The 18,538-nt window shown below is 47.3% G+C and overlaps 1 long non-coding RNA gene across 1 annotated transcript in view; it reads left to right on the forward strand.

Annotated features, from left to right (window-relative positions):
- Nucleotides 1-1,405: 1,405 nt before the first annotated feature.
- The window catches only part of LOC101129988 (uncharacterized), a 34,908-nt gene continuing 17,775 nt past the window's right edge, over nt 1,406-18,538 (forward strand). Inside the window, exon 1 of the long non-coding RNA XR_008671479.2 lies at nt 1,406-1,589. This is a non-coding gene — a long non-coding RNA (uncharacterized lncRNA). The remainder of the gene's footprint in view (nt 1,590-18,538) is intronic.

Raw genomic sequence — 18,538 nt, forward strand, 5'->3', positions numbered from 1 at the left:
CTATCCAGACTGTGTGGACTGCCTTTGGCCGATGATGAAGGAGAGCTGATGCTGAAGGAAGGGGAGTTGTAGCTAACTCCTCTCTCAACTTCCAGCATCCAGCCAGCACCCATTGATTTAGCTCTGCTGAGCTAGGTAAGACTTTCTGTCCTCTCAGTTCTACAGGGAGGATCATTTGCATTAGAAGAGTGGCTTTCATTCAGATCAGCCTAATCAGAATGGCTCCAGGGAGCATTTCACAAATACAGATTCCCGGGTGTTATCCTAGCCAGCCTGAGTTATTAAGTGTGGGGAGGGGTCCAACAGTCTGTTTGTAATAACTCCACGAGGAATTCTAATACATGGCCAGATTTGCGAACGTTAATGATTTGTTTCAGATTTGCTTCCCCAATAGGGCTGTGAGCTCCAGAATGATAGCAAATATTTACATAGCACTTTCCTCTGTGCCAGGCACTGTCTAAGCACTTCATGTACATTGACTTCTCACACCAAGCCTATGAGGGTACTATACGTATCTTCATTATCCCCATTTTACTGATGGGACAATTAAGGCACAGAGTAGTCACAGCTGGTAAGTAGAGCTGGGATCTGAACGTGTAGTCTTCCGTCTTAAATAATACACAGCCTCTCTTTACGTGACAGCAGAAGCTGTGTTTGACGTGCTTATGAAAGTCTCCAAGTGGCGCAACAGGGACTCAATACGTTATTGTTATGTAAATGATGCCCACCTCCCTCTCCCAGAAGAGGCCTGGTTGATCCTTGTCAGTCGTGTAGGGATAAGGGTGTGGTCAGAACATCTTTACTTTAAAATGCCGCTGACTGTGGCCCAGTGCGGTGGTGCGCTCGCCACTGCACTCCAGCCTGGGTAACAGAATGAGGCCTTGTCTCTCCAAAAACAAAATGAAATGCTGCTGAATGGAGTCAAGGGTGGGAGGATTTCAAAGGGAAGGCTTGACTGGGGTAGGTGGAGATGTGCCAGTGTGTCACATCCCAGGAGGACGCCGGAGACTACTGGGAACCACACATTCACAGAACCCGGGAAGCGGGAGCGAGGGAGAGTTGAGTTGACAGAGATGGCATGTGGCTGGCTGGCCAAAGCCTGGAGACCGGAACAGCTTAAGGTTGGGATCTTTGTGCTTCCCCGGGCAGCGTGTGTGGCCAGCTGCCTAACCTGGATGGCTAGGACTGACTTTGGGCAAGTCTCTGAAAATTTGCAGGTTGCCATTTCCTCACCTAAAAAATGGGGCAAACAGTGTCTGTTGGTTCCTATCTTACGTCATCAAGCACTTTGCTCTACGAACAATGCTGAGAAATGTTTATTTTCACAGCAGTTAGCATGGGTGTGTTTTGTAGGGATGACCTGTCTTTGTGGAAGGGCACAGGTAAGCCAACTACGGCACAAAAAGGTGCTGGGCCTCGGGGCCGCACAGGAGCCACGGAGGAGGGGAAGGGTTTCTCTGATGCTCAGGAAGTGAGTCGGCGGAAGTGGGAGCGCGGCAAGCGGATGGAGCCAGCGAGAAACACATAGCCAGGGTTCTGTCGCATGACCCCCGACGGCACCTGCTCCCCATCAGCAGCATCATACTCCGGTAACTTCTGGAAATGCTTGAAAGAGTGGAGTTTTTTGGAAATTGGACCTGGGGCTGGGTTCTGACGGAGGAAGCAGGAAGTCAAGTAGGTGGGGAGAGGATGAGGAGGGAGAAGTCTGGGCACCAGTCAAGTGGACTCTGAAATGGTGGGGAGGGGCTGGACGTTCATAGTAATGTGGAATTGGGCTGCGGGCTAGATTTAATATGATTTTGAGGAGCAGGAGGTCCTCTATGGATGGCAGAGTTATGTTTAAGTGCCATATAAAGTGTTCCTATGTGTAAACTGAACTTCTGTAATTACTGCAAGGGTGTTTAAGTCCCTTACACTCCAAGGCAGTGGTTCTTAAACTTGGCTGTCATTGGAATACCCTGGTCCCTGGGGAATTTTTTAACAATTCCAGTGCCCAGGCTGCACTCCATACCAGTTTAATCACAATCACTTGAGGCAGAGCCCAGACATAGGTATTTTTAAAATTTCCCAAGTGACTCCAAAATACAGACAAACTTGAGAACCAATGATCTAAGGCAGAAATTGACTACCTTTTTCTGAACAGGGCCAGATAGTGACTATTTTAGGCTTTGCAGGCCAGCCAGTCTGGCACAACTACTCGACTTTGTTGTTGTGGCATGAAATCAGCTATAGGCAATATGTAAATGAACGTGACTGTGTTCCAATAAAACTTTATTTACAAAAACAGGCAGACAGCTAAATTTGGCATGTAGCGATAGTTTTCCAGCTCCTAGTCTAATGCATGGTACAAAATAATACATTTAAGAATACATGGGACTAGAGACCTCCCAATAGACAGATGGCATGATGGGTAAGAACTCGGCACTGAAGACCTGACTTGGAGTCCCAGCTCAGCCACAAATGAACTCTGTGACTTTGGCAAGGTCCTTAACTTCTCTGTGCCTCCATTTCCTTATCAATTAAATGGACATAACAGAAGTACCTACTCTACAGCATTATTTGAGGATTAAATGAGAGGTAATGAATATAAGAAGCCGGCCGGGCGAGATGACTCATGCCTGTAATCCCAGCACTTTGGGAGGCTGAAGCAGGTGGATCTCCTGAGGTCAGGAGTTTGAGACCAGCCTGGCCAACATGGTGAAATCCCATCTCTACTAAAAATACAAAAATTAGCTGGGCGTGGTGGCGGGAGCCTGTAATCCCAGCTACTAGGGAGGCTGAGATTGTGCCATCGCACTCCAGCCTGGGTGACAGGAATGAAACTCTGTCTTAAAAAAAAAAAAAGAAGAAGAGGAAGAAGAAGAAGAAGAAGAAGAAGAAGAAGAAGAAGAAGAAGAAGAAGAAGAAGAAGAAGAAGAAGAAGAAGAAGAAGAAGAAGAAGAAGAAGAAGAAGAAGAAGAAGAAGAAGAAGAAGAAGAAGAAGAAGAAGAAGAAGAAGAAGAAGAAGAAGAAGAAGAAGAAGAAGAAGCAGCAGCGGAGGCAAGGCAGTGCCAGCTGAGCATATAGTACAATTCTTAATAGTATTATTTTTCCTTTTTTTTTTTTTTGGTGATTCTTACCATTTTTCTAAACGAAGAGGATCGTGTAGCTTTTTACTAGGACCCTCAGATAGATGCTCTTTGAATAGATGCTGATTTACTTTTAAGTGCTAGCAGCTAAAGCAACAAGGGAAATGCATTTCAGGGAGATAACTTTTGTTTTCTGACAAAGTTAATTTAATTGCCAAGGAGTAATTAGCATGTTAATTTAGGTCTCAGTTTCTCTCTTATAACTGCAAAGAATGAACTTTGGTAAGAAAAACTCCAAAACAAAACCAAACCTCCAGCAAGTTGGAGAACTGCGGTACCTACTCCCCGAGACCCCACCAGGGAGGCAGGCCCCTGGGTGGGGCAGATATAGTCCTGGGACTTCTAGTATGCCTTTTAATTACCTGTCAAAATCATCTCCAGGGGCCCCTTGCCTGGTTTTCATTAATTTTTTTTCTGTCATTATCATGTAAACAATGACCATTTGTTTTCTTAAAAGATCTTCACTGCAGACAACAAGCCCCCGGGCTGCAAAACCCTCAGTTATATAAGGATGGGGTTTAGGTATTGCTAGGCTCTGTGACTTGGAAAAATATCTTGGTACCAAAGGTGACCTTTTATTTTTTTCTCTACCTGAAGTGATTAGTTCATTTGCTTGTCTCCCCCCACCTCCCTACCCCCAAAAAGAGCATAGATCAATCTGAACAGCCTCATCGGTGGAGTGTCAGCAATATCTCACTGTCCAGGTGGTTCCAAAAAATACATCGTCACCATGGAGCTATTTTTACCATTGCCCAGTATTTCTGTTTCCTCTGTGGTTTGCAAGGATGGGCATCACTTCTCAGTGACACATGAGCCTCTCAGAGTTCCAGGGAGGCTGACATGTTTCTTGTAGCTTACCCCATCCTTCTGCCTGTCCTATCCTTGAACTTTCTTCCACGCAGCCTAAGCCTTATCTATTCTTGAAAACAGAATTCAAACATCTCCCCAACAGAAAGTGAATGTCTAATTTTCCTGGGCCTCCCCGACCTTTTGTCTAAATTTCTTGGCAGGCAGGGAATGCTTTCCCTACTGTGGTGCTGAAAATTCTTCAAGGGCAGAAGGAGTAGGCCGTCTTCCTCTTGCAGAAGACATTGTCAGAGCAGAAAAAGCAGATGGTGCAGGGAAAAGGGTGTGTCCTTTGCAGCCAGAGTTTGAACTTGAGCTAGGTGACTTAATGAGTAAGGCAAATGATTGGACCTCTGAGCAAAATTTCCTCCTCTGTAAACTGAGTATCATAATCCCAGTATCAGAGATTGTGGGCTGGAGGTGGTGAGATGCTCCATATTAGGTGCCTAGCACAGCAGCTGCAAGAATGGGCACACCGAGATGTGTTGATTCCTTGATTTCCCACCTGTTTGACAGGCTAAAGCGTTCATGGAAATGTATGTGGATGGAAGAGAGAAGTGTCATAGTCCATTTGGGCTGCTATAACAATTTATTGCTCACAGTTCTGGAGGCTGGAAAGCCCAAGATGAAGGCACCAGCAGATTCAGTGTCTGATGAGGGTCCGCTTTCTGTTTTACAGATAGCTGTCCTTTTCCTGTGTCTTCACATGGCAGAAAGGGCAAGGGGTCTCTTTTGGTCCTCTTTTATAAAGGCACTAATCTCATTGATGTGGGCCTCACCCTCATGGCCTAATCACCTTCTAAAGACCCCACCTCCTAATACCATCATGTTGGGGATTAGGATTTCAACATACAAATATGGCATAGACACAAACATTGAGACCATAGCAGGAGGGAAAGGAGAGGGAAGTCAGGGGAGTGGGAAGGAAGGAAGGAAGGAAGGAAAGAAGGAGATAAAGAATGGGAAGGCAGGGGGAGAACTCAGGAAGGAAGGAAGGAAGGAGGGAGGTAGGGAGGGCAGGAAGGAGGGAAGGAAGGAAGGAAGGGGAGAAAGAATGGGAAGGCAGGGGGAGAACTCAGGAAGGAAGGGAGGGAGGGAGGAAGGGAGGGAGGGAGGGAAAGGCTGGGGGAGAACTCTAAGCAGAAAGGCAGGTGATGAAATGCAGGACCATTGGGCATCCAGGAAGTTCTGGGGTGGGATCATGGAGACCTGTGCCTTAGCTAGGCTGAAACTTAGGTCAGACCAAGCCTGTCCTGCTGTGCTCAGCAGGGCTCATCTTGCCTCAGTGTGGCTGGATGCTTGGGCAAGGCTGTTGGTGCATTGAGGACATGGTACAGCCTGGACAGAGCAGGCAGGACTGCTCAGTAGATAAGAGGCTGGGTTCTGAGTTGTTCTAGGCTAAGTTTGGTCAGACAGGAAGTTCTAGAGAAAGGCCAGTGATTGGTCTCCTTCTGGTGGTTTTGAGGGAAGAGGCCTCATGGTCAGGAGGCAGTAAGATATGCTAGCATCACCCCAGAGCAAAACCTGCTGAGTCTTAAAGAGCCCAGTCTGTTATACCAGGACTGGCTCCCCAGAGACAGGGCGATGTTCTTTTGGGGCTAAAAGTTCATTTGCCTCATTCATTTGTTGAACATTTATTGAGTGTCTACTGTTTGCTGTGCTGAGTGCTGAGACAAAACATTGTCCCATACTTGAAGGAGCTTCCAGGCTATTGGAGGTCATGGGTATCAATAAGTGAACAGTTTGTTCCAATTCAGAACAATAAGTACTGTTCTGGAACTGAGTGAGGTGCAGATGAGCAGGATGTGTGTGTCAGGGGGCACAGAGAGGACCCTCAACCTAGGCTTGGAGGTCAAGCAAGGCTTCTGAGTATTTTGCTTGGCCAAAAGGTGGGAAAGACGTTTCATTTGGAAATGCAATATTTGGGGGCTCGAGAGAGAGCATGGTGCCTGCAGTTGGGATATGCTCTGGTTATGATCCTGGGGGAGGCTGAGGGTGAAGGATGCATGGATACCAGGCTAAGGCCTTGGCATTTTATCTTCAAGGCACAGAGGAGCCAGTGATAGGTGAATTTTGACCAGGGGAGTGCTTTGATCTGGTTTACCATCTAGAAGCATCATAGGGGGAAGCTGAGAGTGGTTAAGAGCATTCCCTGGACTTGGGGACCAGAAGGGGGTAATGGGAGCCTGCATGAAGGTTCTAAGAGGACAGAGGAAAGAAGTGGCAAGGAGAAGGTGGACAAGCCTGCTGGGGAGGCAAAGCTGGCTGGCCTTGGTGACACAGTGGATGTGAGTGTAATGAAGAGAGGGATGACCCCTGGGAACACAGAGGCTGCAGATTGGATAGGAAGGGGTAGCTCTAGAGAGAGAGGTCAGCAAGGAGGAAGTTAGGAGTGTTGGGCTGAGACACACTACTCCTGATCTGGAAGGGGGGTGATGTAGATGGAGAGAAAGAGCCTGTAATGGTATGTTTTCATGCCACTGATTACAAGACAGGGTAATTTATAAAGAAAAAGAGGTTTAATGGACTCACAGTTCCATATGGCTGTGGAGGCCTCACAATCATGGTGGAAGGCAAGAGGCACATCTTACATGGTGGCAGTCAAGAGAGAAGTGAGAGCCAAGCAAAAGGGGAAACCCCTTATAAAACCATCAGATCTCATGAGACTTTTTCACTACCACGAGAACAGTATGGAGGAAACCGCCCCCATAATTCAGTTATCTCCCACTGGGTCCCTTCCACAACACATGGGAATTATGGGAGCTACAATTCAAGATGAGATTTGGGTGGGGACACAGCCAAACCATATCAGGGCCCTTTTTTCTAAAATATTTGGGAGAAATCTCCCACTCTATGAGCTAGAACGCATTTCCTGCAATGGAAGTTGACACAAATTACATGCATGTGATTTCCCAGGGCCCTTTGCATCCAGGCTGTGCACACATGACCTGGGCTTCTGCTCCTTGAGTCAGAAGTTTGTGAAGAAGTAAAGATATCCTGGCAGGGCTGGTGGCAAGGCAGCAGCTCCATTGGATTTCTAGGTTAGCAGTGGCAGGATCTGGGGTCCAGCACTGGTGATGCATCTGTACCCGGCAGCTCAGCAGCCACGTCTCCACCCAGCGGGGTCTTCAGGATAGTTTGGGGTGTCAGTCCTGGATGTGTAGCTTCCAAGCCTGGTTTTCTAGCCCTCCCCAAGGGTGTAACCTCCCTGATGTCTTTTTTTAATTTTTTAAAAATTGTGGTGAATTATACACAGCATTAAATGCACCACCTTAATCATTTTTAAATGTATTGTCCAGTGGCCTGAAGTACATCCACTGTCATGCAACCATCACTACGATCCATCTCCAGAACGGCTTCATGTTCCCAAACCAAAACTCTATACCCATTAAACACTAACTGCTCATTTCCTCGCTCCCAGCCTCTGGCAGCCACCATTCTACTTTCTGTCTCTGTGAATTTGACTGTTCTAGGTACCTCATATAAGTGAAATCATACAGTGTTTGTTTTTTGTGACCGATTTATTTCACTTAGCAGAATGTCTTCAGATTTCATCCATGTTGTAGCATGTGCCAGTATTTCATTCCTTTTTAAGGCTAAGAAATTTCCCCTGTATGCATAGACCACTCATCTGTCGATGTACTCTTGGAGGCTTCCATGTGTTGGCTATTGTGAATAGTGCTGCTGTGCATGTGGGTGTGCAAATACCTGTTCTAGTCCCTGCTTTCAGTTCTTTTGAGCATATACCCCAAAGTGAGTTGCTGTATCACATGGTAAATCTATTTTTAATGTTTTGAGGAACATCATATTGTTTTCCACAGCAGCTGTGCTATTTTGCAGAGATGGGATTCTTCCTGGGGCTTTAAGTAGGTCTGAGCCTGGCTGGGGCAGGTGCAGGGCTAGGTCCTAGGAATTATTCGAGAAACCAGATTATTCAAGTAACTCAGATGAAGGGTCATCTGAGTCCTCCTCTTTCAGGGATTGACATCCAGGGTAGAGAACAAACTCATGGCTCAATGTCATTTCTTGCCTGTGGGACTATTCTGGGATCCGTGTAGTCATTTGGACAGAGACTCCACCTCTTTCTCCCCCAAAACCCCCTTCCAAGATTAGTCATCACCTCCCTCTCATTAGCTCCCATGGGAACACATTAATGGCCTTTACCCGTAAGCAATACACTTTAAAAATGGCCAAAGCCGGCTGGGCGTGGTGGCTCATGCCTATAATCCCAGCACTTTGCGGGGCTGAGGCAGGCGGATCACGAGGTCAGGAGATTGAGACCATCCTGGTTAACATGGTGAAACCCTGTCTCTACTAAAAATACAAAAAAATTAGCCAGGTGTGGCCCTGTGCGCCTGTAGTCTCAGCTACTTGGGAGGCTGAGGCAGGAGAATGGCATGAACCCAGGAGGCGGAGCTTGCAGTGAGCCGAGATCGCGCCACTGCACTCCAGCCTGGGCAACAGAGCAAGACTCCATCTCAAGAAAAAAAAAAAAATGGCCAAAGCCTGCCCTGGAGGAACAGTTAGAAAATTATTTGGTTACTTCTCTGCTCGCCCCTCTCTCATTAAATGAGAAAACCTTTTCCTTGGAGGCTGTGAGCACTGACTCGGGAATGAGGATGTCCTGGTTCAAACCTGGCTTTGTTTAATTCTCAGGGTGACCTGGGTGAGACCCCACCCTCTCTGGGCCTCAGTTTCCCCATTTGTAAAACAGAGAGCTGCTGTAGACCAGGGATTCCCAACCCCCTCCCCACCAAGATGCTCTTTGGTTTTTGTCCTTGGAAGGCTATATTTTGAAAGATGTTATCTGTCAGATAGAGCTTATTTTAATAACATTAGGTTCTCCATGTTTTATTAAAGACATCCATAACTTCCAACTAAAGCTTCTGATCACAGTATAAGCAAATTGAGTTGATGTCATTTCATGCAAGAGCTGGTGTGACCTCATCTTGGTTGGGAATGTGATGTTCCCTTTGCAATTTAAAAATATTGAAAATAGTTCTCAGATCCCCATTACTATTCCTGGGGAACCTAGCCTCAGTACCACTGGTAATATGGCAAGACTGCAATACCTCAGTCTTAGAACCAGCTCTGTAATTCTGTGAAATGGAAAGAGTGTAGACTTTGGGCACAGAAGTCTGAGTTTTTAATTTTATTTCAAGTCTACTGATTAATCTGGTGTGACCTTGGCAGTGTGGAAAAAAGTCCACAAATTCTTTGAAACTCCTCGCTTCAGATGAGTGTGGGCATGTTCAGGGTGTGTGGCCATAAACACTCAGTTCCCTTCCCCTTATGTGTGGACTGTGCATACTTGGTGACTCTGCAACTAGAATGTGGTGGGAAAGCTGATGTTAGACTTTTAGCACTGGAGCATAAAAGGCATTGCAGCTTCTTCCTTGTTCTCCCTCTGAGAGCAAGGAAGGAGGAAGATGAGAGCTCTGGAGGAAGATGGTTGCTATGTTGTAAGGACACTAAAGTAGACTATAGGAGTCACCCTCATGGTGAAGAACTGAGGTCTTCTGCCAGCAGCCATGTGAGTGAACCACCTTGGAAGCTTGTATTAGTTTTCTATTGCTGCTGTAACAAATGACCACAAACCTAGCAGCTTAAAACATCACACATTTATCTTGAAGTCTGTAGGTTAGAAGTCCAACGGGGTCTCCCTGGGCTAAAATCAAGGTGTCAGCAGGGCTGTTTCTTTATGGAGTCTGTAGGGGAGAATCTGCTTCCTTGTCTTTTCCAACTTTAGCAGTAGCCTGCATTCTTTGGCTTGTTGCCCCTTCCTCTGTCTTGAAACCAACAACACTGCATCTTTCCGACACTGCTTCTGTTGCCAATCTTTTTCTCTGACATCCTTTTCTGCTTCCCTTTTCAATTTTTAGGACCCTGTGATTACACTGGATAATCTAGAATAATGTCCCTATATACTAGTTGGCAGCCTTCACTCTGTCTGCAACATTCATTTCTTTTTACCATACAATATTTACAGGTTTCAGGAATTAGGGTATGGACATCTTTATGGGGCCATTATTCTGCCTTACACAGAAACGGATCCTCCAGCCCTGGTCAAGCCTTTGGAGGACTGGGACCCCTGCCAATGTCCTGATTGAAAACCTTGTGAGAAACTGAGCCAGAACTACCCAGCTATGCTTCTCCCTGGTTTCTGACCCACAGGCACTGTGAGATAATGCATGTTTGTTGTTTGAAGCCGCTAAGGTTTGGAGTAATTTGTTATGCTGCAGAAGATACCAAATACAGGCAGGTTAATTAGCCTTTTTCAGCCTCTTTCATTTATAAAATTGGGATAGTTATACCTTGCAGAACTGTTGTAATGGTTAAGTAGGTCAGTGTTTGGAAGATACCTGGCATAGAGCAGATGTTCCATAAATGCTAAATTTCTTTTTTCTTAGCCTCCCTCTTTGTTTTCTAAAGGGCACCCCAGCAGTGGCAGAAAATAAGGGCAGCCGCCAGCAGTGGCAGAAATTCCAATCTTTAGCAATAAGTTTGTCATGCAAATTCAGCATCAAGACAAATACCCAAGGCCAATTACCAACCAGACCACCTCCCTTAAACCACTTCTACACAGAAATTCTGATTGATGTTGCCCTTGAGGCACTGCTGGAACTCTTATAAGCTCCAGGGCACAGCAATGGAAAACCACTGATAGACAGATAGACTCCACTTAGAATATTCACTTTGCAAACAATGAGGTGAGTGTGTCACACACACCACCGTGTGTAACTCTCAAAGGTGTGGAGGTGATCTGTGGGTTTGACCAGCTGAAGGAGGGATGGAGGAGCAGCTGCTTCGGCTCTTTGTTATGTTGGAGTTCTCATCAATCGTGCACCAGCCACAGCTTCTCAGGGTGATTACTATGATCTTTTGGCTTCCTCTGAGGCTTGACAATTTAAGATATTAATACATTACCAGGAGTGGAAATGTTTGGAATATTAAATGTCATTATTTTAAAAATGGTTCCTCCATCCCCAAAAAAGTGGTTGTAAATTTAGGAGAGACATGTCAGAAGTGGAGTGAGAGCGTGGGCATGGATTTGTCTGCTCAAAAAAATAAATGTGCCGTCTTAAGTACTTTTTTAAAATGTGGCACCATTAATGGGAATGACTTGCTTATTGAAAATGTACAGTGTGGGCTGGGTGTGGTGGCTCATGCCTATAATCCCAGCATTTTGTGAGGCCAAGGCAAGTGGATGGCTTGAGCCTGGGAGTTCCAGAGCAGCCTGGGCAACATGGCAAAACCCTGTCTCTACTAAAAAATACAAAAAATTAGCCAGGTGTGGTGGTGCGTCTGTAGTCCCAGCTACTCAGGAGCCTGAGGTGGGAGAATCACTTGAGCCCAGGAAGCGGAGGTTGCAGTGAGCTGAGATCATGTCACTGCACTCCAGACTGAGTGACAGAGTGAGACCCTATCTCAAAAGAAAAAAAGAAAATGTACAATGTATAGGTGGGGCCCTTAGAGGAAGAAAGGAGGTGAGAAAAGACAGAAGTAGAATGCAGAAAAACTGTACTGGGATTAGAGCGGGGACCTGAGGATTGGGGGCAGAGGAAGTGTTATGCCCAGACCGTTTGTTCCCCAAAGAAGACCACCAGAGTCCAGAGTCAAAGCCAAGCGGCAAGGATCTTTACTACAAGTTCGAACCTGGTCCCTCCATTCCACAGCATACAAGAGGGCCCTGAACAATGCGAGTGTTTGCTTTTTATAGCCTGAAAGTTACAGGGGAACAAAGGAATTCTTTTGGTTCCCGCTCTTTCAGTAAAACTTTGAACGGCTGTCTCCTTATCGGAGACTTTCCTGGTGGTGTTTGTACTGGGCTCAGGAAGTTTGAGATATATGGCGATATGTGGTGGGATGGGAGGATGGGATGTGTTTGTACTGGGCTTGTTTGTTTTGAGCCCGGGGCTGAGGAATGTGCCCGGCTCCTTTCAGAAGTTGTCAGAATGATTCCAGTTGGCAGACTCGAGCACTGGGGAAGGTGCTCTAAAACTCGCAGATGCAGGAAAAGGACAGAGACAAGACAGACATCTTAGAGTGAGATAGATACACATACGAGACATACATCACCCAGTGAGGAAAATGGTAGAGTATTTGCTGGGGCTCAGGCTGAACAGAGGAGTTAGTGACACCGCAAGGAAGGGTGAGAGCATGTGCCACAAGCTAGAACCAGTGCAGCTGGGCCAAGGAGAGAGGGTGGGAGGGAAGGGAAGACAGTCATGCTTGGGATCAACTGTTTAGGGCTTTTCATACGTTCAGTTTTTTGTTGTAATATTTACCGAGCATTTACTGTTGTGTCATGTCCAAGCTAGGCAGGAAGGTGGGATCTGCAGAATAATGCATCCCCTCCCCAGAGATGTCCATGTTCTACTCCCTGGAATCTGTAAATATATTAGCTCGCATGGCAAAGGGGAAAATTAAGATTGCAAATTAAATTAAGGCTGCTAATCAGCTGACTTTATATAAGGAGATTTTTCTTGGATTATCTGGGTGGGCCTGGTGTAACCACAGGGTCTCTACGAGTGGAAGAAGGAGGCAGAGTTAGAGTCAGAGAGGGAGAAGACACTAGGAGAAAGGTCCAAGTGTGAGAAGAATCCAGCCTGCACTTGCTGACTCTGACCATGGAGGAAGGGGCCATGAGCCAAGGAATGTGGGCAGCTCTAGAAGCCGAAAAGGTGAGAAGTGGATTCTCTCTCAGCCTCCAGAAGGAATGTAGCCCTGACGGCATGCAGATATTAGCCCAGGCAGACTTGTGTGAGATTTTGAATGTACAGCATTGTAAGATAATAACTGTGTGTTATTTGAAGCCACTAAATATGTGGTGATTTGTAATAGTAGCCATGGGTAAGTCATACAGAGGGGAAGGCATTTTTTTTTTCGAGATGGAGTTTCGCTCTTGTTGCCCATTCTGGAGTGCAATGGTGCGATCTTGGCTCACTGCAACATCCACCTCCCGGGTTTAAGCAATTCTTCTGTCTCAGCCTCCCGAGTAGCTGGGACTGCAGGCATGTGCCACCACACCTGGCTAATTTTGTATTTTTAGTAGAAATGGGGTTTCTCCATGTTGGTTAGGATGGTCTCGAACTCCTGACCTCAGGTGATCTGCTTGCCTTGGCCTCCCAAAGTGCTGGGATTACAGGTAGAAGGCATATTTTAAGCTCCATGTCTGATTGCTCATCCCTGGCACTCATCGCCTGGTACAGGCTCATTAACGATTTGTGGAATGAATGAATAAGTTAGGGCTCCTTAGTCAGTGTTTCTGGAATGAACAGTTAAAGATGCCAAGAGGATGGTGATCTGGTGGGGGAGACAAGGCCGTGAAGAGTTCCCATGGAGTGAGACTGGTGCTCGAGCAGGTGTTAACACAGAGGCTCACCACAGGCACCCACCTGCCCTGGGTCGGTGGCCATCACAGATTCGATTCCCAGCCAGTGGACTCTGAAAGGGAGGTTGCATGCAGGAGGCATATTGGGGCTGCTGTGAGCAACACCTGCAGCGGTGCAGGGCAGGGAGCAGGGCTGGGCAGAGGCAGAGGCTGCCATGTGGCATGGTTGAGCATAGGAAGCTCTAGATGGTTATTCAGAGTTGCACTGAGTGGAGGCCAGCAGCTGCCTCTCTGCCCTGGGCCCCACTGCCCACATCGACAGTGATCAGGCTGGAAGGACGGCATGGCCTTGGGAGAGGCAGTTCTCTTGGTAGAGGGCAATTCCTGGGAAGGGACCCAGCGAGGATCTCCCAGCCTTCAATAACCCCACAGCTGGGAAGGAGAACTCGGTCCTGAAGGAGGATCTAGGTGATGCCCTACAGCATCTGCTCTGGGAGGAGAGAGGGAGGAGCTGGCGGAAGAGACTCCCTGTGGACTGGGGCTGTAGAGCAGAGGGCAGAAGGGATGTCCAGGCTGAGAAAACAGCTGTGGCAAATTGTGGAGGCCTGGAAAAGTAGAAAAGATGTGGGTCCTGCAAGTCTTTGGGGACATCAGGAGGGAAGTGTGCAGAGGGGGACTGGACATTGGTGGGCAAGGAGCCTGGGAGGCGAGTGATGACCATGTGATGAAAGAGCTTGCAGATGAAACAAGGAGGTGGCTTCGTCCACTGGGTCAGGGTGTGGCGGGATAGGGTCTGGATAGGCTTTGAAAGCTTCCTGGGGCACAATTCAATGCAGAGGAAGCCATGGGAGGCAGGGAGGCTGCAGTCCAGGTGAGGGTGATGAGGCTGCTGGTGCTGGCTCAGTTACTGCAGGGCAGAGCCAGGGGACCTTGGCAGAGTCCCCCAGGGCAAAGCTTGTCTCCAGAAATCTCCTCACAGAGTGTGTGTGTGTGTGTGTGTGTGTGTGTGTGTGTGTGTGTGTGTGTGTGTGTGTGTGTGTGTGTGTTGGGGGATGGGGATTAGAGTAGGATCTCTGCATTACATGTGCTGGATGGCACTGCTAGAGGGAATGGTCAGGACCAGGGAGGACCATTGCTGGGATGAGTCTTCTTTCCTTTTAATCCTTGGGATGACACTGATGAATAACTCACCTTGATGTTGGCAGTAGTGTGCAAGAGGTCAGGCTGTGGTGAACCCCAGGTGGGCAGAGGTCTGAGATGGGGGTTAAGCATTCCCCACTGGGAGGGATCACAGGAATGCCAAGGGAATGAGAGCCACACAGCCCAGGGGAGTCTGAGGTGCCAGAAGCAACACCAGGGACTGGGGCAAAACCCTGCTGTTTTGGCCCAGAGGATGTCATGACCCTGCTACTTTGACCTTATTGTGCAGCAAGCTCACTGGTGAACTTGAAAGAAATAATGATGCTAAGCACAACCACCTGGCAGAAGCCAGGATAGGTCCAACAATTGCTCAGTGAATCCAAGCTTTGTTGTATGACCACATGGACAAGATAAGCCATGCCCAGACCCATAGCTAGCTGCCCCATGCATGCCAGGGGTGCCCCCAGCCAGCACTTCCTGAAGTTGTAAGATGCAGCAGCTCTGTGCCTAAGTCAAATCCTATGAAAACAATTTCTAAGATGACTGGTGGACATGGGGAAAGCAAGACACAGCTCATAATGTGTGGAAAACTATTTTAAGGTCTTACATTAGTTCAATGGAGTTCATACAAAAAATAGTTGCTTACCAAAAGTCGCTATTATCATAATTTTGATTCCAAAGCTCTTATATATAAACATGGGATAAGCCATCTCTGAGGTCACAAGGGGAAGACCAGCATGGCCACTGGGTCAGACTGGCAGGGTCAGAGTGTCCTGAATTCCCAGATGGAACCTGGAGTTTAAGTTGGAGCAGATATAAGAGTGGGCATTTTGGAGTACAGCAGAGAGAGGCTGTTGTGGCCTCTGTCCTAGTGGGTCTTGGTAACACAGTCATGAAATCAAAGAGCCCCCACAAGTCTGATCATTATTGAGTGCTTTCTGTGTGTCAGAGGCTGTGCTGGGTGGTGGTCAGGGAGGGGGTGTTACAGGCTGATATGGTTGGAGGAGGGTCCTGCTGGGAGGTGATTGAATCATGGGGGTGGACTTGCCTCTTGCTATTCTCATGATAGAGTTCTTATGAGATCTGGTTGTTTGAAAGTGGGTAGCACTTTCCCCTTCACTTGCTCACTCTCCTGCCAGCCATGTGAAGATGTGCCTGCTCCCCTTCACCTTCTGCCATGATTGTAAGTTTCCTAAGGCTGCCCAAGCCATGATTCCTGTACAGCCTGCAGAACTATAAGTCAATTAAACTTTTTTTCTTTACAAATTACCCAGTCTTAGGTATGTCTTTATAGCAATGTGTGAATGGACTAATACACAGGCATTGCTACATTGGAAGCTTAGCATAGCTAAGAGGTAGCAGAGGTAGTTTCTCCAATGAAGGAACAATGGAACTTTAGGAGGATTAAGTCAATTATCTCAAAGATAACCAGCTGAGAAAGAGTGACCAGGATTAAAACACAAGCTTGCTGGACTCCAGAGGTCCCACTCTTAACTCCCTGCTGGGCTGCTTCTGGGAGAAGATATATATAAGCCATCAATACACCATTGTGTGAGCCTAACCCCTTCTCCGTCTTTCCAGGCTCCTACCGGGCCAAGCCTCTGCCATCGTGGCTGAATTATTGCGAGAGCTTCCTCATTGACTCTGCATCCACCTTGTCCCCAGCCATCTATTCTTCACATAGTAGACAGTCATCTTTTAAAATTCAAGTCAGATCACATTCCAGCACTGCTCAGAAGCTTCCAATCACTTCCAGCCATGCTCAAAGGAAAAGCCGAAGAGCTTTCTGTGGTACACAAGGCCTTGTACCACTTGGCCTCGTCCCCACCTCTCCTCCTTTCCTATTGCCTTCCTCTGGCTCTTGCTGGCCTCCTGCTGTTCCTTGACCAAGTAAAGTAGCTCCTGCCTCAGGGCTTTTGTACATGCAGTTCTCTTTGCCTGGAATGCTTCCTTCCCAGATATCTGCCTGGCTACCTCCTTCTGCTCCTTTAGGCCTTTGCTCAAATGAAACCATCCTAGTGAGGTTTCCCTGACCTCTGATCTAAAATTGCAGCCACTCCCCTCCCATTTTTTGCTTGTCTCCACAGCCCCTGTTGCCATCTGACACACGGTGTGTCTACCTCTGTATGTGGGGCTTATCCATCTACCAGAATGTCAGCTCCACAAGGCCAGGAGTTCTTGTCTGTTTCCTTCACTGCTGTATCTCCAGTACCTAGAACAGGACTTAATTCATAGACAGGGCTCAACAAAAACTATGTTAATGAATGAATGCAGGTATAGAAAGACAGAGAAAGCATGTCATTGATAAGAGTCTGTTTCTTTCATCATATTGGCCAATGGGCACAAAAGTTGTTTTGAAACAGACAACATCTAAAGACCCCTCAGTTGCTAGACAAGAGTCAGTCTAAGTGCAGGGAGGGCCCTTCATGCCGTTTTGTGGAGTCTCTGTTCTTTTCTGGAATTAGCCACTCCTGTCCAAGGCAGAGGCTTCTCCCTGAATCCCTGGGTGTGTATTTCATCTCTGTCTTCATCCAAGGCCAGGGATGTGCCCTGACTTCTCGGTGTTTTGACCAGTAGGTAAGGTTTGTCCTGCAGCTACCAATGTTCAGGGGAGGTGCTGGGGGGAGGCTGGAGACCCTGACAGTATTGGAAGGTTCCAGCCTGGGAGCATGTGAGAGTGGTGCTGGGTGGGACAGGGCAGCTTCACTAAGCAGAGTGGGAAGAATAGGCATGCTGGATGTCAGGCGCAGAGGTCCTGGGAGGAAATGGCCCAGGACACAGGAATGTGGCTCCCTACATCTTAATTTATCACTAAACCGGGTTCTTGGTGTATGTGTGTATGTGTGGTGTGTGTGAAGCGTGTGTGGTGGGGTGATGCTATTCCTGACCTCATCGTTTGGGCTTTTTCTCAGGAACTTGTGAACTTGTGTAGCAGGGAAGAGCTCTGCAATTGTTTAAATCCTGACTCCATGTGAATCTAGGAGATGCTCCACCTGCCTCTGACCCTCAGTTTCTTCATCTACAAAATGGTGGTAATATTCCTACTTCATGGAATTAACATATGCAGTTCAAATAAAATAACCAATAAAAATTGGACCTTGGCTGAGTCCTAGTCTCAGTAAGCAGTTCATATTAATCCTGATGATCACGCTTACAATTTTGCCACTGGGTGGGTAGATTTTTTGGCCATTACTGTTAGTGATTCTGAGTCTCCCAACTGAGCCTGGCAAAATCTTCCTCCCCCTGTCGGCCTCAGCCTGGGTCTTTCCAGAACTGTCAGGGAAGCAGCTCCCCTTCCTCAGCTCCCTGGGCCCAGGAGGGGCGTCATTGTCATAGAAATGAGAGAAGCACGTAGGTAATTTCCTGCTGAAGGTAGAGGGAAGAGGAGCAGGGACCTTTCACCTCACCATCTGCTCAGGCTCAGCCCCATCCGTGCAGGATCCTGAGCAGGGGCTCCACTCTCCTCTCTTCCTTGCACCATCAAAACACGCTCCGGGTGGTGCCACATGAAATCCCCACATGCTCATGCCTCCATTTCTTTTACTAATTCAAAGACATTCTGGGAGTGTCTACTACACGCCCAGCCCTGGACCAGATGGAAGCATCATGTTTGTTCATCAGTATCACTGACTGAGCACTGTTCTGTGTTCAGCACCTCTTGAAGATGCGCCTAACTTAATGCTGAATTTAAAGCCTACAGCAACCTATGGAGACAGGCATACTATTATCTCCATTTTATAGATATACCCAAGGAAATCAACAATAATTCCATAGCATCTCTTAATACCCAGTTGACATCCAAGTTTCTCCAAAAGAAGGACCAAGAAGATCTGACTCAACGTTCCTCTCCCTTTCATCTGAGGTCATCCTGTAGCCTATTGTTTCCAGCATTGTCCCTGGACCTTGCCCTTCATTAAATTAACATGCTCATGTCTTTAGTCATTGGTATTCTCTGCAGTCTAGTGGGGAATGGGGAAAACAGGTAGGTAAACCATCAAGTGGTAGCTACAGTGATGGAGATCAACCCATGCTGCTTTAGGAGCATGAAGAAGAAGCTAATCAGCCTAGGGAAGGCAAGGAAGGTTCCTTG

This window comes from Gorilla gorilla, chromosome 15 (assembly GCF_029281585.2).
Source record: "Gorilla gorilla gorilla isolate KB3781 chromosome 15, NHGRI_mGorGor1-v2.1_pri, whole genome shotgun sequence".
Taxonomy (NCBI): Eukaryota; Metazoa; Chordata; class Mammalia; order Primates; family Hominidae; genus Gorilla; species Gorilla gorilla.